Below are 22258 nucleotides of genomic sequence, written 5' to 3' on the forward strand. Positions count from 1 at the left end.
TCACGGGCCCAGCCGCTCCGCGGCATGTGGGATCCTCCCTGACCGGGGCACGAACCCGTGTCCCCTGCATCAGCAGGTGGACTCTCAACCACTGCGCCACCAGGGAAGCCCCTGGGTGCATATATATTTATAATTGTTATATCTTCTTGGATTGATCTCTTGATCATTATGTAGTGTTCTTCTTTGTCTCTTGTAACATTCTTTATTTTAAAGTCTATTTTATCTGATATGAGTACTGCTACTCCAGCTTTCTTTTGATTTCCATTTGCATGGAATATCTTTACCATCCCCTCACTTTTCAGTCTGTATGTGTCCCTAGTTCTGACGTGGTTCTCTTTTAGACAGCATATATCTGGGTCTTGTTTTTGTGTCCATTCAGCAAGCCTGTGTCTTTTGGTTGGAGCATTTAATCCATTCACATTTAAGGTAATTATCGATATGTATGTTCCTATTACCATTTTCTTCATTTTGGGGGGTTTGTTTTTGTAGGTCCTTTTCTTCTCTTGTGTTTCCCACTTAGAGAAGTTCCTTTAGCATTTGTTGTAGAGCTGGTTTGGTGGTGCTGAATTCTCTTAGCTTTTGCTTGTCTCTAAAGCTTTTGATTTCTCCACGAATCTGAATGAGATCCTTGCTGGGTAGAGTAATCTTGGTTGTAGGTTCTTCCCTTTCATCACTTTAAGTATATCATGCCACTCCCTTCTGGTTTGTAGAGTTTCTGCTGAGAAATCAGCTGTTAACTTATGGGGGTTCCCTTGTATGTTATTTGTCATTTTTCCCTTGCTACTTTCAATAATTTTTATTTGTTTTTAATTTTTGCCAATTTGATTAGTATGTGTCTTGGTGTGTTTCTCCTTGGGTTTGTCCTGTATGGGACTTTCTGTGCTTCCTGGACTTGGGTGGCTATTTCCTTTCCCATGTTGGAAGTTTTTGACTATAATCTCTTCAGATATTTTCTCTGGTCCTTTCTCTCCCTCTTCTCCTTCTGGGACCCCTCTAATGCAAATGCTGTTGCGTTTAATGTTGTCCCAGAGGTCTCTTAGGCTGCCTTCATTTCTTTTCATTCTGTTTTCTTTATTCTGTTCTACAGCAGTGATTCCACCATTCTGTCTTCCAGGTCACTTATCCGTTCTTCTGCCTCAGTTATTCTGCTATTGATTCCTCTAGTGTAGTTTTCGTTTCAGTTATTGTACTGTTCATCTCTGTTTGTTTGTTCTTTAATTCTTCTCGGTCTTTGTTAAAGATTTCTTGCATCTTCTCGACCTTTGCCTCCATTCTTTTTCCCAGGTCCTGGATCATGTTCACTCTCATTATTCTGAATTCTTTTTCTGGAAAGTTGCCTATCTCCACTTCATTTAGTTGTCTTTCTGGGGTTTTATCTTGTTCCTTCATCTGGTACATAGCCCTCTGCCTTTTCGTCTTGTCTATCTTTCTGTGAATGTGGTTTTCGTTCCACAGGCTGCAGGACTGTAGTTCTTCTTTCTGCTGTCTGCCCTCTGGTGGATGAGGCTACCTAAGAGGCTTGTGTAAGTTTCCTGATGGGAGGGACTGGTGGTGGCTAGAGCTGACTGTTGCTTTGGTGGGCAGAGCTCAGTAAAACTTTAATCCACTTGACTGTTTATGGGTGGGGCTGGGTTCCCTCCCTGTTGGTTGTTTGGCCTGAGGCGAACCAACACTGGCGCCTACCAGGCTCTTTGGTGGGGCTAATAACAGACTCTGGGAGGGCTCACGCCAAGGAGTACTTCCCAGAACTTCTGCTGCCAGTGTCCTTGTCCCCACAGTGAGCCACAGCCATCCCCTGCCTCTGCAGGAGACCCTCCAACACTAGCAGGTAGGTCTGGTTCAGTCTCCTCTGGGGTCACTGCTCCTTCCCCTGGGTCCCCATGCGCACACTACTTTGTGTGTGCCCTCCAAGAGTGGAGTCTCTTGTTTCCCCCAGTCCTGTCGAAGTCCTGCAGTCAGTTCCCACTAGGCTTCAAAGTCTGATTGTCTAGGACTTCCTCCTCCTGTTGCCGGACCCCCAGGTTGGGAAGCCTGACGTGGGGCTCAGAACCTTCACTCCAGTGGGTGGACTTCTGTGGTATAAGTGTTCTCCAGTCTGTGAGTCACCCACCCAGCGGTTATGGGATTTGATTTTTACCGTGATTGCGCCCCTCCTACCGTCTCACTGTGGCTTTTCCTTTGTCTTTGGATGTGGGGTATCTTTTTTGGTGAGTTCCAGTGTCTTCCTGTCGATGACTGTCCAGCAGCTAGTGGTGATTCTGGTGTTCTCGCAAGAGGGAGTGAGAGCACGTCCTTCTGCTCTGCCATCTTGGTTCCTCTCTCCCATTTACTTTTTAATCATGGCTAATTAATGAATAACTTGGATGGAACTTTGGTTATTATAATAACCAAAGCTTGGTTATAAGCTTATAAGCTTGGTTTTCTTGTATTCAGTAAGCTTCTTGGTGAATTCCTATGACTAATGATTGTTTGATCATGGAATTTTATCTTGAGCATTCACTTGCTTAAAGCTTAACTAGGAAGGAAAGTCTGGGACCAAAATGATACATATAGATCCTCCTTCAAACAGATTTTTGTTTATTTATTTTTCTTTTTGGCTGCATTGGGTCTTCGTTGCTGCGTGTGGGCTTTTTCTAGTTGTGTTGAGTGGGGGCCATTCCTTGCTGTGGCGCGGTGGCTTCTCTTGTTGTGCAGCACGGGCTCTAGGTGCACGGGCTTCAGTAGTTGTGGCATGTGGGCTCAGTAGTTGTGGCTCACGGGCTCTAGAGCACAGGCTCAGTAGTTGTGGCGCACGGGCTTAGTTGCTTCGTGGGATCTTCCCAGACCAGGGATCGAACCCGTGTCCCCTGCATTGGCAGGTGGATTCCTAGCCACTGCACCACCAGGGAAGTCCTCCAAACAGATTTTTGATGCCCGTTTCTTTGTTGTGTTTCTGCTTCTTTACTGTGGTCCCCCTTCTCACCCCTTTTTTGATGACTGGGCTTTTTTGTACCAAAAAGGTTTCCTTTAAGAGAGGGATAGCAATTGGAGTAAAAATCCAGGAATGGAGAAAACAAAGTTAATTTGGCCTGGCACATCCAGAGAGAGAGAAGACGTGGCTGCGTTTATCAGTGTTTAGTTTAAGCAGGTGAGGAACTTGAGTGGCAAGGACAAGTCAGTGTGTGGAGCCCCTGGGTCAGTGCCTGGCACGAGACAGGCGTGATGGGTGCATGAGTGAAGGCTCACAGACGTGAGCCCAGGTATCAAGACCAGTTATTGTTAAATGTTGTATAAACAATTTAAAACGTTCATCCTATTTTAGTGCTGTTGCATAGCATGGCTATATGTTTTCAAACTGGAAGTACTGGCATACTTGGGGATACTGCCGGTTCGGTTCTGCTACCACAGTTAAGCGAGTATTGCAATAAAACAAATCACATGACGTTTTTGGTGGTTTCCCAGTGCGTATAAAAGTTGTGTTTACGCTATATTGTAGTCTGCTAAGTGTGCAATAGCATTATGTCTAAAAAAACATACAGACCTTAAATTGAAGGTACTTTATTGCTAAAGAGTGCTAATCATTGTTGGATCCTTCAGTGAGTTATAACAGTAACATTAGGTAGTAACGCCGTAACAAATATAATAATAATTAAGAAGTTGGAAATATTTCAGGAATTACCAGAATGGGACGTAGAGACACAAAGTGAGTAAATGCTGTTGGAAAAACGGCGCTGATGGACTTGCTCAACACGGGGCTGTCACAACTCTTCAGTCTGTAAAAAACGCAGTATCTCTGAAGTGCAGTAAAACAAAGTATGCCTGTAAATATTCCTGCTTGGCTTTAGTCTGGCCAAAACTGGTGTATGGCACAGGAACAGGTTCACGAAATGCTTTTCTAACAGAGACCACATAATAAACACAGACCTCAGCTGAGCTTCACAGTAAAGAAGAGCGCTGCCGGATTCCGAATGGTCTGAAGGCACAGGGTGTCTGTGGTTCTTGCTTCATTCCCGTTCCCATCATAAATCACAGACGCTTTAGAGTATGAGTGACAGAGACACTTCAATTCAGAGTGCCTTCTGTTTTGCAGTTTTTACAGGAAATACAATGCTCATGTCTTCAGCTGGTAAGTTTTGGAAGCATGTCCTTTTTCCTGACTGGGGGGAAATATATTACTTTTTAAAAGTTGTCTCTAACTCTTCAAGGCAAGAATACATCAGTGTTTCTCGGATTTCTCTGTAAGGGACTGGTGGTCAGGATCTTGGTCCACATCGGGCGGAGAGCCCCAAGTTCACCCGCAGCATTTGTGTACGTGTATTAGGCCATCCTCAGACTCGATGAATCAGAATCCTGGGGGAGGGTGCCTGGAAGTATGCTGGGTAAGGTACAAGGGCTTTAGACTAGGCCAGGCTCAAAAAGTTGGATTTTCTTGTGTAGGAGGAGCACGTGAAGACTGGAGCCAGATGTCAAGAGCTGCCCTTCAGAAAGATAAATCGGGCAGTGAGTGGTGTATAGGGTGGCTGGAGAGGGAAAGAGGTGACTGGGGAAGCAAGTTAATAGCAGGCTAGGCAAAGGCCCGGGCAGTGGGCGTGGAGTCCAGGGGGTGAGACGGGGGGATGGGTAGGATTGAGTGGCAGCTTGGGGGGAGGGGGTTTTCTGTGCCGGAAGTGGGCGGTGAATCCACCGTCAGTGGGTTTGGAAAGGAAAGCCTGTTACTGTGATAGGGGATTGAGCCCTTAGAGCACTGCACTGCCAGGATTCTAGGGATCGGGCTGCAGTCAGGAAAGGGCGTAGCAAGGAGATGGGGGACAGGACAGCAAAAGGATGGTGTCCCCTCACCCGGCGTTCGAGGAGGAGGAGGTGATTGGCACGTCAGGTGTTGCTCATACAGTCAGGTAAGGGGAGTAAGGGTCTGTTGCTGCCATCCCCCAGGTGGGAGGCAAAGGGTGTGTACCTGGAGGCTAAGGGTTCGGGCTTGGAAGATAAGACAGATGGGAATTTGGGGGTCCTCTCGCAGAGACTGTTGGTGAAGCCCTATACTGAGGAGGTCACGGACTTATTTGCAAGCACTTAGGGAATGGATGCTTGGTGCTGGCATAGGTATGATATACAGGTAGCTTTAGTAGAGTTATTTGGTTGCAAGAAACCAACCAACTGAAGCTCCAGATTAAGAAAAAACAAGAAGATGTAGAGACGTGGATGGACCTAGAGAGTGTCATGCAGAGTGAAGTAAGTCCGAAAGAGAAAAACAAATACCGTATATTAACGCATATATGTGGAACCTAGAAAAATGGTGCAGACGAACCGGTTTGCAAGGCAGAAATAGAGACACAGATGTAGAGAACAAACATATGGATACCGAGGGGGGAAAGCGGGGTGGTGGTGGTGGTGGTGGGATGAATTGGGAGATTGGGATTGACATGTATACACCAATATGTATAAAATTGATAACTAATAAGAACCTGCTCTATAAAAAAATAAAATTCAAACATTAAAAAAAAAGAAAAAACAAGAATTAATGATAAGACTGGAATGCAGAGGCCCTGGGAAGGGCCGGGAACAGTGGGGAGCGTGCCCCTCTTGGGCACCTGTGCCGCTCTTCTTTCTGCTGCTCCGTCTACGCTGTGGAGGGTGGCCTGCCACGGCTCTCCAGTTCATGTCCCACTTCCAGCCCCAGAGAGCCCCCTGCACTCTCAGTCTCAGTTTCCACATTATTGGGGGATACAGTTTGTTTGGTCTGACTTGAGCTGGGTGCCTGTCCTTGGTGTGGTCAGCTCTGACTGGGGTGAGTGGGAGCCAGGGGACCATCCCCAGACCAGGGTTTGGAGGAGGACCGATGGGGGCAGCTCTTAGGGAAGGTGGCCTCTGAGGTGACAGACCCCTGCACTCCAAGCAAAGTGTCCAAAGCGGCAACGAAGGCAGGCGCAATGCCTGCTTACGGCCCAGTGGGACGGGAACGTGGCAGTGGGTCAGCGAACAGGAGCGAGGCCGGGCAGTTGGGCAGGGGCCAGTCGGGAAGGTGCACTAAAGCTCTGTCTCTAAGGTTGAGTGCTGTTTCCTGGCAGAGGGGAAGAGAGGCCAAAGGACATTCTGAGCAAAGGGACAAATGTAGTTTCTGTATCTGCTTCTCTTTCTTTTTAAAAAATGTGCACCGACTTATTATGTTAAAATGACAGTAAGGTTAGTGCCCACTAAACCCCTGGGCTTGAGTCCCTTCACTGGGTGTAATGCTAACTGTGCCTCTTGCTCTTTGTTCAACTTTGAGTTAGTTACGACCTTTCTCTGCCTGAGCTATATCTTTTCTGTAATTTTACAGAATTGAAATGACAAGGAATGATGATAACAGTATGTACTCGCTGGGTTATTGAGGAGTTAATCATACGATGTGTATAAAGCACTTAGCAGCATAGCATTCGGCATGTAGTGAGTACCTGATGCAGTTTAGGGTTGGTTAGCAATAATTTGACCTATGTCTTTTTTCCAGCTACATGTTTAAAATCTAGTTTGGGGTCTTAGGCTCTATCAGTTTAGCTGTCCGTAACGTGGTGGGTACACTCCTAAGGCTTGCTCATTAAGTTGCTGTGGGCCTTAGAGGGGCAGTAGGCACAGTGCTCAGAGCAGCGCCTGTTAACACACGTCAGTGCCATGTGGGTCAGACCTTCTGGGATGGTCACTGTATCCGAATAACATTACTGTATCAAAGAGTGCATTAACCACCGAATCTAAGGTCCAGAAAAGAAAGAGAAGGAAATCATGTCTCCTCTGTATCTCCCGAGTTCCAGATGTGATGTCTTCCTCGTTTCTTCCCCTTTTGGGGGAAAATATCCTTTAGTAGCTTCCTAGACTTTGTATGTCTTTATTCTGACCTTAGGATTGATAATTTTGAGTATACAGTTCTTGCTTGGAATTAGTCCAGGACATTCCTCTGATTTCTCCCAGTTTCCAGTGTTGCTGTTGGGAATTCAGAGCTGTTGATTCTTGATCCTTTCTATGCCACCAATTGTTTCCATCTGGAAGGATCTTACTTTTGCTTCTGGAGTTCTGAAACATGTAGCTTGATTTTAGTGTCTCTTCAGTCATTGTGCTGGGCGCTTGGCACATCGTTTCAGTCTGGACATATAGGCAGCCCTGGGAGGAGACTGGCAGTGTCATGGTTGTGCCTCCTGTTTCTGTATTGGATTTACAGTGCTCTGAGCGTATTGCTGCTTCTATCCATTTTCCCATATTGATGTATCCCTGGCTGTATTTCCATACTTCTTTCCCCCAAAACATGCCAAATGTTCAGCAGTTACTGCTGTGCTTGATAGTAAAGTTAGTTTTTTATTGCAAAATTTGAGCTATTCTCCTAGGCAAACGAAAGTTGGGGGGAAAGTTGGAGCTTTTTTTTAAAATTTAATTTTATATTTTTATACAGCAGGTTCTTATTAGTTATCCATTTTATACATATTAGTGTATACATGTCAATCCCAATCTCCCAATTCATCCCACCACCACCACCCCCGCCACTTTCCCCCGTGGTGTCCATACGTTTGTTCTCTACATCTGTGTCTCAACTTCTGCCCTGCAAACCGGTTCATCTGTACCATTTTTCTAGGTGCCACATATATGCGTTAATATACGATATTTGTTTTACTCTTTCTGACTTACTTCACTCTGTATGACAGTCTCTAGATCCATCCACGTCTTTGCAAATGACCCAATTTCGTTCCTTTTTATGTTTGAGTAATATTCCATTGTATATACGTACCATTTCTTCTTTATCCATTCCTCTGTTCATGGACATTTAGGTTTCTTCCATGACCTGGCTATTGTAAATAGTGCTGCAGTGAATATTGGGGTGCATGTGTCTTTTTTTCTTTTTAATAAATTTATTTATTTTATTTATTCATTTTTGGCTGTGTTGGGTCTTCGTTGCTGCGCGCGGGCTTTCTCTAGTTGCTGCGAGCAGGGGCTTCTCTTCATTGCAGTGTGCTGGCTTTTCTCATCGCAGTGGCTTCTCTCGTTGTGGAGCACGAGCTCTAGGGACGTGGGCTTCAGTAGTTGTGGCGCACGGGCTCAGTTGCTCCGCGGCATCTGGGGTCTTCCTGGACCAGGGATCGAACCCGTGTCCCCTGCATTGGCAGGTGGATTCTCAACCACTGTGCCACCAGGGAAGCTCGCATGTGTCTTTTTGAATTATGGTTTTCTCTGGGTATATATGCCCAGTGTTGGGATTGCTGGGTCAGGTGGTAATTTTGTTTTTACTTTTTTAAGGAACCTCCATACTGTTCTCCATAGTGGCTGTATCAATTTACATTCCCAGTTGGAACTCTTCGCAAGTCATATCGCATAGTTAACCACCCTTCTGCAAAAACCAAGTCGTTTCCCTCATAACTTTTCCCCCAAAGATTTACTGTCTCATATGGAAACCACAGTGAAGTGTGTGTGTTTTTTAAGCTTTTAATGAACACAAGAGAATACAGGATAATTTAAAAAACAATTGAGGGCTTCCCTGGTGGCGCAGTGGTTGAGGGTCCGCCTGCCGGTGTGGGGGACACGGGTCCATGACCCGGTCCAGGAGGATCCCACATGCTGCGGAGCGGCTGGGCCCGTGAGCCATAGCCGCTGAGCCTGCGTGTCCGGAGCCTGTGCTCCGCCACGGGAGAGGCCACAACAGTGAGAGGCCCGTGTACCGCAAAAAAAAAAAAAAAAAAAAAAAAGACTCCACCTGCCAATGTAGGGGACATGGGTTAGAGCCCTGGTCTGGGAAAGACCCCACATACCGCGGAGCAACTAAGCCCGTGCACCACAACTACTGAGCCTGCGCTCTAGAGCCTGCGAGGCACAGCTACTGAAGCCCATGCGCCTAGAGCCTGTGCCCCGCAACAAGAGAAGCCACTTCAATGGGAAGCCCATGCACTGCAACGAAGAGTAGCCCCTGCTCGCCGCAACTAGAGAAAGCCCACATGCAGCAATGAAGACCCAACACAGCCAAAAATAAACTAACTAATTAAAAAAAAAAACTGAGCATGGTTAGAAACTTATTATTCAGCAGCTAGGGTTAGCCGAAAGTGCTTTAGGCAGGAACATCACAGGTGTCCCTGCGCCTCCCCTGCCCCTGGTGCACCTCCTGCAGAGCTGGTGCCCAACCTGTGGTGGTGGGAACTGCAACCCCAGTGTGTTCTTTCACTTTGACAGTGCATGAGAAGGAGGTGGTGCAGACATGAGGTTCTTGATGTGTCACTGTAATGAAATCACTGTGTGGTATGATGCCGGGAATGTGGCTGGCAGTGTTCTACAGGCAAGTCCAACCTGTGTACAGAACATCCAACGTAGCACCTGAAGATACTCATTAAGGAACCTCTGGACACACGAGTGGAAGCCAGGCAGAGCCCCAGCCTCCTAGGAAATGGGGTTAATGGAGCCTTTGTGGCTGTGGGACAAAGACTGTGTGTACCGTGTGAGGCAGAACGTTAACTTTGGGGGAGTCCTTATATATTCTATCGCAGCATGTTGGGGGGGTTTTGGGGTTTTTTTCAGTTTAGCAAACACCCACCTTTCTGCCAAAATAAAGTTGAAGGCTCATCCTCAAACTGAGGCAGCCTGCACATTTGTTTTCATCTTCATGTGAATCTGAATTTTGAGCAGAAGTTGGATGACTTGCTTTTCTCCCTCACTTCCGGCTTGCAGCGGGTTTCAGAGGGGTATATTTTTTCTTTGGCCAATAATTTTTGAGAACAGTATTCTAGTGTCGTGAAGGTGAAGGCAGTTTACTGTTGAAGAAATTTGAAGGCTGTGGCGTGCTGAGGATTACAAAACCTGTGTGCAACTCAGCTGAAGATGAGTGACTTGACTTTCCCTACTGATGGCCCCACAGAAGAAGGGGTGTCCCGTCCGTGGGCATAGATACTGCTTACTTTGGTTTCTGTTGCTTTTCTCTGGTGCACAGTGAAAAATTATATGTGATACACAGAAAGTGATCTGTTGTTAAGAGAGAAAGGAATCAATGGAAGCCAGACTTGAGGAGGGCCCAGCAGTTGGAGCTGTCAGGGACTAGACAGTAGCTGTGACTGCAGGAGTTAGAGAACAGAACGCGTCTGCGAAGCCCCCAGGTAGTTGACAGTTAAAGATGACATCATAAGGGAAACCTGAAAAGTTTAATGTGAATGAAAGTGAAAACAAAACATACCAACATTTGTGGGGCATAGTGAAAGCCGTGCTTATAGGGAAACCTGTAGAATTAAATGCTTACTGCAGAAAACAGAAAAGGTCTCACCAATCTAAGCTTCCACCTTAAGAAACTAAAAGAAGAGCACATTGATTTCAAAACAAGCACAAGGAAGAAAATAATGACAGTAAGAGCAGAATTTTGTGAAACTGAAAGCAGAAATACAGTAGGAAAAATCAGTGAAACTGAAAATTGGTCCTTTGGAAAAATCATTGATACACCTCTAGCCAGCCTGAGAAAAATAACACTTAGAACACTGTTAAAATGAATAAAAATTAATTAAATATGAAAAATTAAAAGGTAAATGTTAATTCATCTTTCTTTAAAAGTACACTCTTAAAAATTAAAATGCATTGATTGAGTCATTAAATCTTGAGGTTGTACCAAGTTTTCCAGCTACTAAAGCTTTTTCTTACTGTATTGGTCAGTGGAAAAGTCAAAATAATAGTTATAAAATAAGTTATTTTCTCTGACTTTATCTTCAAGTCATCCCATCTTTCGTTTGATCACTGCAAGGGCATATTTTTAAATCTATATTTGCCTTTGGTTGGCCATAGTATTTCCCTTCCCCAGCTTTTAATTTTGAATAACTTTTGAAGCTACAGAAAGTTGACAGAATAGGTCAGTGAACATTCTGTACCTTTCACCAAGTTTCGGTAATTTGTAACATTCTCTCTCTCTCTGCTTTTTTGGTGAACCATTTGATTGTTGTGTCATGATACTTTATTCTTTACAACTCCAGCCGGTCCCAAGAACAAAGATGTTCTTTTACATATCCACAGTAGTTTCGTGATACCCCAAATCTTAACATTGATTCACTAATGCGTAATCCAAGTCCACATTTAGATTTCTTCAGTTTTCTTCAGAATGTCTTCATGCCCTTTATTCAAATTCAGGGTTTAATCAAGTTCATGAGTTGCACATTTTGTTATCTTGTCTCCTGAGGGTCACTACATCTTGAGCAGTCTTCCCACCTTTTTTTTTTTTTTTTAAGATGTTGGGGGTAGGAGTTTATTAATTAATTTATTTATTTTTGCCGTGTTGGGTCTTTGTTTCTGTGCGAGGCCTTTCTCTAGTTGTGGCAAGTGGGGGCCACTCTTCATCGCGGTGCACGGGCCTCTCACTATCGCGGCCTCTCTTGTTGCGGAGCACAGGCTCCAGACGCGCAGGCTCAGTAGTTGCGGCTCACGGACCCAATTGCTCCGCGGCATGTGGAATCCTCCCAGACCAGGGCTCGAACCCGTGTCCCCTGCATTAGCAGGCAGATTCTCAACCACTGCGCCACCAGGGAAGCCCTCTTCCCCCCTTTTTTCTGTCGTTAACGTTGACAGTTTTGAAGAGTTCAGGTCAATTAATTGTAATATCTCACATTCTGGATTTTTATAAATTATTTCCTCATGATTGGATACAGGCAAAATACTTTTGACAAAAATGCCCCATAGGTGACCTGTACTTCTCATTTTATCATATCATGAGATCCCTAATCTTGGTTTGTTCCATTATTGGTAATACTACATTTAATCACTTGATTAAGGTGATGACACCATATTTCTTTTCTTTTCTTTCTATCTATCTATCTATCTATCTATCTATCTATTTATTTATTTTTGGCTGTGTTGGGTCTTCGTTGCTGCGCGCGGGCTTTCTCTAGTTGTGGCGAGCAGGGGCTACTCTTCGTTGCGGTGCGCGGGCTTCTCATTGCAGTGGCTTCTCTTGTTGCAGAGCATGGGCTCTAGGCGGGCGGGCTTCAGTAGTTGTGGCTCACAGGCTCTAGAGTGCAGGCTCAGTAGTTGTGGCGCACGGGCTTAGTTGCTCTGCGGCATGTGGGACCTTTCCCGGACCAGGGATTGAACACGTGTCCCCTGCGTTGACAGGTGGATTCTTAACTACTGCGCCACCAGGGAAGTTCCCAGATTTCTTAATTGTAATAACTTATCCTTTTTACAGTGAAGAAATAATCTGTGAGTGATAGTTTTAGTCCTTGTGACTTCCTTGTAACTTCACCCACTTTCACCCACTGATTTCAGCACCCCCAGGTGGGTGGTCTTTGCCTGCATCTGCGGCTACTCCAGAGCCCTAAACCTGTCATTCCTTCTATATTTGTTTGTAGAAAAGCTTTTAAAGAAAAGGTTCACCTTTCTTGTTTCTTTCTGTTTTATTTATTATTCTAGTGTTATTGTGTACTTGTGTGTTCATTTTTTTTCAGTAATATATATTCTGTTATAATTATTATTCTTTTTTTTTTTTTTTTTCTTTTTGCGATACGCTGGCCTCTCACTGTTGTGGCCTCTCCCGTTGCCGAGCACAGGCTCTGGACGCGCAGGCTCAGCGGCCATGGCTCACGGGCCCAGCCGCTCCGCGGCATGTGGGACCTTCCCGGACCGGGGCACGAACCCGTGTCCCCTGCATCGGCATGCAGACTCTCAACCACGGTGCCACCAGGGAAGCCCTAATTATTATTCCTTTTTACCCTCAGATTTATTCCTCAATTTGGCTAGGGGACCTCCTTCACATTATCATTTCATATTCTGCCTCTTCAGGACAGGTTTGTACTAGAGAATTATTCAGAACTGAGAAGTTTACTTTGTCTCTTACAAGCCCCCAGTCCTTTATGCAAAACTCTTAGGACTGGATGTGTTCTAGAATTCAGCCTTTTTCAGGGTTCAGAAAGATGAAGTGGTGTGTATATCACACATGCACAGTACCCCCAGCAAGACTTATAATCAGACACCTTAAAGCTTGTGCTAAAATGTATGACTGTTCACACTGAACAGGATAAAGACTAATTAATGCCCTTATGTCTGTTCTGGCTGGGTTTAGGATCTCAGAATTATAAATAAGTAGCAGGGCACATGTGTGGGGTTATGTGGATATAGAAGGAATCATTCCCAACAGGTGTACCTTTGCTTGATTTGAAATTTTAATGTCCCCAGTAAAGGAATTCTCTAGGTATATCTCAAGAGGACTCAGTTTTTAGATTTTGAAAAATGTTGGAATAACAGTGCTCATACAAATGCTAGTATTTGATACTTAAAATCTCATGATACTAGCTTATGTGTGTACAAAGAAGTTCATCACAGAGAGATTTAATGTTGTTAAGCAACTGTACTGAATCAAAACATAGGCTCAGTTGATCTTATCAGGAGCCTTAAAGTGCCTAATCTTTGACATATAATAATTCCATCTTTTAAAATCTTCTCTAAGGATATTAGCCTAATAAAATCCTGGGGACATGGCTTCCCTGGTGGCACAGTGGTTAAGAATTCCCTTGCCAACTCAGGGGACATGTGTTCGATCCCCGGTCCAGGAAAGATCCCACATGCCGCGGAGCAACTAAGCCCGTGCACCACAACAGCGGAGCCCGCGTGCCATAACTACTGAAGACCGTGCGCCTAGCCAGGGTCGGGTCAGCTGCACACCTGCTTCAGCACTCTGCTCTCTGAACCTCGGGGTCCTGGCCTGTGTGTGCATTTCCAGGACTGTGCCCGTACCACACAGTTCTGTGTGAAACTAGCCCTTTCCTTTTAACCGAAGGACGTTGGTGTACAATATTACGTTAGTTTCAGGTGCAGTACGTAGTGGTGTGACGCTTGGGTACGTTATGAGATGATCCCCACGATAAGTCTAGTAACCCTCTGTCCCCATACAAAAGCTATCACGATGTTACTGACCATATTCCTTATGCTGTACATTACATGCCATGTCTTATTTTATAACTGGACGTCTGTAGAAAGTAGCCCTTCTCGATTTGTATTAGTTTAGTTCGTATTGGTACAGTCCCTCTCTCTTTTTTTCTCTCTGTACCTCATAGGATAATTTTTCATGCTTTCTCCACTAGACTGTAAGACCCATGTAGGTGGCTCACATACCTGGTTGTTGACATGTGTTTTCAACATTAGCATACTATCTCACATTATAGGCATGGAAATAGTTGTTGAGTGATGGATGTTCAAGGGATTTGACCCATACATCACTTAAAATTAAGCCAAGGTATTGGGTAGACTTCAAAGACTAGTGTTTGAGGTGCAGCCAGAGGCAGCCTGAAGGCAGTACTGGGCAGGGAAGGTGTGGTGTGCGGCTGTCTGGTCCCTCTGTGAGGGAGTGGTCTGGAAGCTTTGTGCTGCACGGGTTTGCATAGGCAGACCGTGTACAGAGGATAAGAGGGAGGGATGCAGGGCTCATGTCCTCCTTCCAGGAGGCTGCCCCCGGCCAAAGGAAGGTGGTCTGACATCAGTGTCGGGGTGGGCGAGGCATTGTTTACTTGGAGCATTAAAAGTGTGTGGTTTGCTCATAAAGATCATGATAGAGTTGTTGTTACTCTGTTAAATCTATGATTTGAATTTTATTTCACATATTTAAAATTTGACTAAAAATTGGTCTATAAACGGTTGTACCTTTTTCTTGAATTTTATGTTTGTATCTTCCTCCAACTTCTCTTTCTAACTGGGTCTCTTTCTAAGAACATTAAATAGAGAAAAATTCAGCATGTACTCATGCCACCCCTTACTTCCACTCTGTAGCAGCACGTCTCGTGGCTGGGCTTCAGAGTAACCGTGGAGCATCCTCCCTGCCAGCCTGCTGCCTGAGAACCATCTTTTCTCCTGACTGTCTGGCCATGCGCTGCCCCCCCCACCCCACCGTGGGCCCTGGAAACCCATCAGCCAGGCTCATCAGTCTAGTGTGCTCAGCGCTTAGGGGTCTAAAGGTGGGACTCACTTGCCACTGTACCGTTTGCCTTTAGTAGGTGTGGTAGCTTTGTAAAATGTAGCCTTTGGTTTTTTTTTTTTTTTTTTTTTTTTTTTTTTTTTTTTTTTTTTTTTTCTTTTTGCGGTATGCGGGCCTCTCACTGTTGTGGCCTCTCCCGTTGAGGAGCACAGGCTCCGGATGCGCAGGCCCAGTGGCCATGGCTCACGGGCCCAGCCGCTCCGCGGCATATGGGATCCTCCCAGACCGGGGCACGAACCCGTATCCCCTGCATCGGCAGGCGGACTCTCAACCACTGCGCCACCAGGGAGGCCCTAGCCTTTGGTTTTTTAAATCCCTGGTTTTCTGATTTTCTGTAAAAGTGGTACCCCTAGTTTAGGATCACATGAATGTGTGCTGCTGTCTTAAGACAATGGTCTTGTTCTCTATGCTGGGTTCTGTGGGCTGGGCAGTCAGAAAAAGACCCCCACTTGGGTCTTATTTTTAGCCAGAAATGAGTCCAGGCAGCTGTCCATGTGAATCAGGGGGAGGTGGTTTGGTGGTGCTCTCAGCATCCTCTGTGAGCTGGAGGGTCAGTGCTCTCTGGGAGTTAGCTCCCTGTCTTCTCTGCCAAAGAATAGAGAGCTTGAACTTTGTTTCATGCCTTGAGCCACAAGGCAATGTAGGCCTTTGAATTAGAGCAAACGATGATACATTTTTCTGTTTTACTTTCTTCTGTCTGTCTCTTGATGTGGAAAATACGTGAAAGGACTACATTTGGAGATTGTGGTGATTGTGACAGTTACCTTAAAGGAGTGGCTCTCACCTGGGACTAGTGTTGCTCTCCCCATGGGACATCTAGTGGTGTCTGGAAATTTGGGGTTGTCACAGCTGGGGAAGGGGACACTGAGGCCGGCCAGCTGCTGAATATCCTACAGAAGACAGGACGGCCCCCACCACAGAGAACAAGCCACTCTAAAATGTCAGTTGTGGGGCTTCCCTGGTGGCGCAGTGGTTAAGAACCTGCCTTCCGATGCAGGGGTTCGAGCCCTGGTCTGGGAAGCTCCCACATGCTAAGCCCGTGCGCCACAACTACTGAGCCTGAGCTCTAGAGCGCGCGAGCCACAACTACTGAAGCCCGCTTGCCACAGCTACTGCAGCCCGTGCACCTAGAGCCCGTGCTCCACAACAAGAGAAGCCACCGCAGTGAGAAGCCCGCGCACCGCAACAAAGAGTAGCCCCCGCTCGCCGCAACTAGAGAAAGCCCGTGCGCAGCAACGAAGACCCAATGCAACCGAAAATAATAAATAAGTAAAATAAATAAAATAATAAATGTAAAAAACCCCGTCAGTTGTGCCAAGGTTGAGATCCCCCGGCTTTCGCTTTGATGGCTTCGTGAAGCCTTGGGTGTGCACTCCTGGGAGCTCAGCTCAGAGGGTTCATGGGGGCGAGAGCCGTAGTTTGCCCCTGTCTCCAACTTCTTCCACACCCACTGGTTTGGTTTGGTTTTTTCAAGTACCTTTAACAGCACTTATTCCTCCCCCTATCCCAAGGTAAAATTCATATAACAAAACCATTTTAAAGTGAACAATTCAGTGGCATTTTAATAATTCACGGTGTTGTGCAGCCACTACCTCTACCTAATTCCAGAACATTTTTGTCACCCCAGAAGGATCCCTGTATCCATCGAGCAGTTGTTCATTGCACACAGAGCCCCTGGCAGCTACTGCATTCTGCCTCTGTGGATTTGCGTGTTCTGGATATTTCACATAAACAGAATCATACAATATGTGACCTTCTGTGTCTGGCTTCTTCACGTAGTGTAGTGTAATGTTTTCAGGGACCATCCATGTTGTTCGTGTATCAGTACTTCATTCCTTTTTATGGATGAATAAGATTCCATCGTGTGGGTGTACCACGTTTTGTTTATCCATTCATCTGTTGATGGACGTTTGGGCTGTTGCCAGCTTTCGGCTGTTGTGAGTAGTGCTTCTGTGAACATACGTGTACATGTATTGAATACCTGTTTTCAGTTCTTTTGTTCTTTTGGATGTATACCTACAAGTAGAATTGCTGGGTTGTATGGTGATTCTGTGTTTAACTTTTTGAGGAACCACCACACTGTTTTCTTCCATGCCCACTTTTACTGCCAGAAAAGTACGTGCTTGCTTATAACATAAGCAGCATTCGAGCATAATTCGAAAACAAAACTATTTTGTTAGAAATAAATGCCTTAGAATTCATAGTTCAACTGGGGGACGTCAGCTTGTTGATGCCTCTCCTGTCCCCCAAGTTAGAGGCATGCACTGAGTTTGTAAACATAGTAGAGAATTGATCAACAGGCAAGAGGTAACCTGTGAAATGTCCAAAAGCGGCCTTTTCGCAGAGTATTTTGGAGAGATTACCAGAACATCTTTAAGTGTATTGAAACTTGGTTTCTGGGAAAGAACAAGCAGGTATTTCAGAAGAAATCTAGAAGTAAATATTTTTTCGCACTGCCTGCAGTGTGATGAGAAGCAAGTCCAGAGGCTTGTTGCTGTTTCTGCTGCTCTGGCCTCCTGGACACCCAGGGCCACATCTTTGGGCGGCACCGCGGCAGCTGGACTGGGCCAGAGGGATGGGCTGGAGATGTGCCCAGGTTGACTTGCCTGCACTTAGGGAACAGTCAGCCCGTGGCTTCTTTGACATTCACGTGAGATCCTCTGCGGTCCAGACGGGAAAGTCTGGGGAAGATTACTCTTAGAAGCTTCTTGAATTGCAGTGTTTTTTTCTGTTGCTGTTACTATAATTGTTGTAGTAACAGGATTCTAAACACCCCTTCCCCCTGATGCTTTTCAGTTTAATTCAAGATATTTTCCCTGAGGCATTTCTAAGGATTTTTCTTTTTCTTTTTTTTTTTTTTTTAAGAAATTGAGATCAGATTTCTTCTTTTCCATAATGAAAAACTTACCACTAAGTTAATGCAAAGTACTAATAAGTAAAGTGATTTGGGGGCAAGAAATGGTGATGGGGAAGGGGCGGAATTATGTGCTTCTTAAAATGTATGGAATATTGTGCCTCACAACCTGAATCAATGCAAATACAGCCTTTTCTCTGTTGCAGACAGTTTTACATGTTTTGGAGACCAGACCAGAAGCACTTCTGAATTAAGGTAACTTTGACGTAATTGATTCTTACCAGTTTTTAAAGTACAATATTTAAATTTGTTCAGGGTTTCTTTTTTTTTTTTTTTTTTTTTAACAAGTACCCTAGGGAACAAGGAAGTTTAAGAACCATTGCTGTAAAAGACCACTTGGTACTGCAGTAGGTAAATAACTCAGTTCACCTAGATTCTGTCTTAGGACAGACCATCCGTGACAGTACTAATACAATGAGCATGAAGTTGATTTCATCATCTATATTGGAGACATAATTTGTACTGCAGGACATTCTGTATACTTTTTTTTTTTGCGGTACGCGGGCCTCTCACTGTTGTGGCTTCTCCCGCTGTGGAGCACAGGCTCCGGACACGCAGGCTCAACGGCCATGACTCACGGGCCCAGCCGCTCTGTGGCACGTGGGATCCTCCCGGACCGGGGCATGAACCCATGTCCCCTGCATCGGCAGGCGGACTCTCAATCACTGTGCCACCAGGGAAGCCCCAGGGTTTCTTTTTTTTAAGAAACTGGTTTTTGTTACAGTTTTGCCCATCTCTCATTTTTAAGCCCAAAGTTGTTTTCAGACAAATTGATCCAGAGAAGGGTTTTCTCTTCAAAGTCTTCATCCAGTGTTCAGCATGAAGGGTTAAGGTCCCAGAGATGATGGTCCACATTCTGGACAAGACCAGTATTTCTCCAACTTCTTTCAGTAGAAAACAGAAGAGCCCCTTTTGCAAATCAAATCTTGGTTGGAATACCACCAGATCATACAGATAAAGGTGAGGCCACACAATTCAGAAAAAAATTCCAATATGTTTGTATGAAATGGGGGCAATAAATGTGTCACAGTGTTGGTGGTGAATCTGGGCAAGGGCATCCAGTTCTTTGTATTATTCTTGCAACTCTTTGTAAGTTGAAATTATTTATTTGTTTATTTATTTTATTTTTTATATTTATTTATTTATTAAAAATTTATTTATTTTTTGGCTGCGTTGGGTCTTCGTTGCTGGGCCCGGGCTCTCTCTAGTTGCAGCGAGCAGGGGCTACTCTTTGTTGCGGCGCGTGGGCTGCTTATTGCGGTGGCTTCTCTTGTTGCAGAGCATGGCCTCTAGGCACGTGGGCTCAATAGTTGTAGCTCATGGGGTAGAGAGCGCAGGCTCAGTAGTTGTGGCACATGGGCTTAGTTGCTCCGTGGCATGTGGGATCTTCCCGGACCAGGGCTTGAACCCATGTCCCCTGCATTGACAGGCGGCTTCCTAACCACTGCGCCACCAGGGAAGTCCCTGAAATAATTTTAAATTGAAAAACAAAACTAAAACGAGTGAATTAGGTGCTTGAACAGTTGGGTAACCATATGTAAAAGGTGAACTTGACTCCATAGACAAAAATTAACTCAAAATGAATCAGACACAATCTAACTAACACTAGAAAACATCTAAACGGAAACAGAAAATCGTTGAGACTTTGGGTTAGGCAAGGATTTCTTAATGATATCAAACACACAGTTCATTAAAGAGGACATTTATAAATTGGACTTCATCAACTTTAAAAATATCTCATCCTTCAAAGACACTGTTAAGAGAATGAAAAGACAAGCCACAGACTGGCAGAAAATGCTCGCAGACCACATGTCTTCCAGGTAACTTATGTCTAGAATAAGTAAAGAACTCTTAAAGTCAATAGTAAGAGAACAACAACCTGAAAAAAAAGCAAGTGATTTGAAGAGACTTCACCAGAGAATACAGAGAGATGGCAGATGAGCACGTGGAGAATCATTAGCCGTCAGGGAAATGCAAATTAAAACCACAACGAGGGGACTTCCCTGGCCGTCCAGTGGTTAAGACCTCGCCTTTCAATGCAGGGAGTGTGGGTTCGATCCCTGGTTGGGGAGCTAAGATCCCACATGCCTTGTGGCCAAAAAACCAAAACAGAAGCAATATTGTAACAAAATTCAGTAACGACTTTAAAAGTAGTCCATGTCAAGGGGCTTCTCTGGTGGCTCAGTGGTTGGGAGTCTGCCTGCCAGTGCAGGGGACACGGGTTTGAGCCCTGGTCCAGGAGGATCCCACATGCCGCAGAGCAACTAAGCCCGTGTGCCACAACTACTGAAGCCCGCACGCCTAGAGCCCGTGCTCCCAACGGGAGAGGCCACCACAGTGAGAAGCCTGCACACCACAGCGGAGAGGGGCCCCCGCTCGCCGCAACCGGAGAGGGGCCCGCGTGCAGCAACGAAGACCCAATGCAGCCAAAAATAAAATAAATAAATTTATTTTAAAAAACCCCACAACGAGACACCACTAACCACCTATTACAGTGGCTAAAATGGAAAAGACTGACCATACCGTGTGCTGCCGAGGGTGTGCAGGCGCTGGACTCATGCACTGATGGTGGGCATGAAAAATGGTGCAACTGTGTTGAAAACAGTTTACCAGTTTCTTAATAGGTTAAACGTATGCTTGCTGGGTATGATCCAGCCTTTCCACTCCTAGGTGTTTACCCAAGAGAAACGAGGGCAGACGTCCATGTAAGGACATGCAACAGCATGGATGCATCTCAAAGTAACCATGCTGAGGGAGCGAAGCCAGACCACAGAAAAGTACATACTGTATGATTCCACGTATATAAAACTCTAGAAGATGCAAACTTACGTGTAGTGACAGAAAGCAGATTCGTGGTTGCCTGGGCGTCGGGGGTGGGGTTACAGAGGGACACAAGGAGACTTTTGGGGGTGTAGATGTGTCCATTACCTTAACTGAGGTGGCGGTTTCATAGGTGTATAATATGTCAGAGTGTATCAAATTGTAATTGTTTATTGTGTTATTTACCTTCAGTAAAGATATTTTTTAAGCTAAATGAGCAGTTAGCATAGGAACAGTCCCTGCCACTACCTGCTGAACCCCTGTATCACCCTGGTGGCTGCTGCCGCCCATATTTTACGTTTGTGCGGTGGGCCTGTTCCACTGACTGGGTCGGAAGAGTGACAGGTGAGGGAGAAGTTTTCTGTTACTTAAATCATTTCAAGTGGAAAACCCTATTACTGCTTTTGTAACAAGTACGATTTAGTGAGCATTTGCTGTGGTTCAGTCAGGTTTTAAGGACCTTATGTGGATTCTCATTGAGTCCTCCTAGCATGTGAGGTGGGTAGTGTAACTGTTTCCACTTTCACACCAAAATTCAGAGGCAGAGAGAGGTCATCAACTCGGTGGAGGCCACCTGGTACTGAGTGGGGTCTGGAAGTCAGAAGTGCGGCCCACAGCCAGTGCAGCCGCATTGCCTCTGCCAGCAGGAAGTGAGTGTGAAAGCAAAGATTACGTCTGCGTACTGGAGTGCAAGTGGCACGGCTGAGAGCAGAGTCTCCCCCAAACTTGAGGGTTACAGCCTCTCAGAGGTGCCTCTGTCGTGTGCAGTTGATGTCCAGTCCCTGCCACTTTTCCCAGTTAGACCTTCCTTCTAGGTGTGTGCCATTCACTTCTCGGATAGCATCCATTATGTATGAAGTTCGGCTCTGAAATCCTTCAAGGGGGACTTCCTGTGTGGCCTCAACGGGTTTGAAGGGGTACGTACTAGGCTCTTTGTTCAACCTGGGAAGCAAGGTCAGCTGTAGAGGGAGAACAGGACGGAAGAACAGATGGGTTTTTGTAGTGCATCAGACAGAAGGATTCAGGAGAAAGGGTCACTGGCCGTTTCCTGTGACTCCAGAGGGAAAGGCGACCTGGGTGAGGGTAACTCACACCTGCTGTCCAGCACTGGCTCAGGCCTGTCTTCCCGTCCCTCTCCCTGAGCTGCCACTTGCGAAGGACCTCACGCCTCCCACTGTGATTTCTGCTGTCACTCCTAATTGCCAGCATCCGGTAGGTGAGCGAGCTGATCTGTAAGGTGACGTAGGGGAGGTGATACTGGGGTCAGGGAAGACCACCTCATCTCGCTCAGTGTCTGAGCTGGGAAACAGGTTAGTTCCATGTGGGGAGAGCCTAGTTCCTGTTCTTTTAGGAGGATACTGAAGTGGGTCGGACAGCCTCTAGTTGGGTGCCTGCTGTGTGAGTGAAGAGATGAGAAGGGCCCAGTGCTGTGCTGGCCACTACAATAGCTGGTGGCCACTAGCCACATGTGACTGGTGAGCACTGGAAATGAGGCTCGCCCAAATTGAACTATAAATACACCCTGCACTTGAAAAATTTAGTGTGGACTTCCCTGGCGGTCCAGTGGTTAGGACTCCCAACTCAGGGAGCACAGGTTCGATCCCTGGTCAGGG

The 22258-nt window shown here is 45.7% G+C and overlaps 1 protein-coding gene and 1 long non-coding RNA gene across 4 annotated transcripts in view; one reads left to right on the top strand and one right to left on the bottom strand.

The window, feature by feature from the left end:
- Window positions 1–22258, top strand: part of GNB1 (G protein subunit beta 1) — a 93731-nt gene that overhangs the window by 33844 nt on the left and 37629 nt on the right. For 2 of the 3 annotated variants that reach the window (XM_081224817.1, XM_081224816.1), the window contains exon 2: window positions 17972–18020. The exons of the other annotated variant lie outside the window; for it this stretch is intronic. The gene's annotated coding sequence lies outside the window, so the exon portion shown is untranslated. The remainder of the gene's footprint in view (window positions 1–17971; window positions 18021–22258) is intronic. 3 annotated transcript variants of the gene reach the window in all.
- LOC308612349 lies at window positions 11759–17958 on the bottom strand. The gene is made up of 2 exons (XR_014015101.1): window positions 15210–17958; window positions 11759–14955 (listed from the first exon to the last, which is right to left on the bottom strand). It is a non-coding gene; the product is annotated as an uncharacterized lncRNA (long non-coding RNA).

Source organism: Mesoplodon bidens (genome assembly GCF_964165515.1).
Source record: "Mesoplodon bidens genome assembly, chromosome: 2".
In the NCBI taxonomy this organism is placed as follows: Eukaryota; Metazoa; Chordata; class Mammalia; order Artiodactyla; family Ziphiidae; genus Mesoplodon; species Mesoplodon bidens.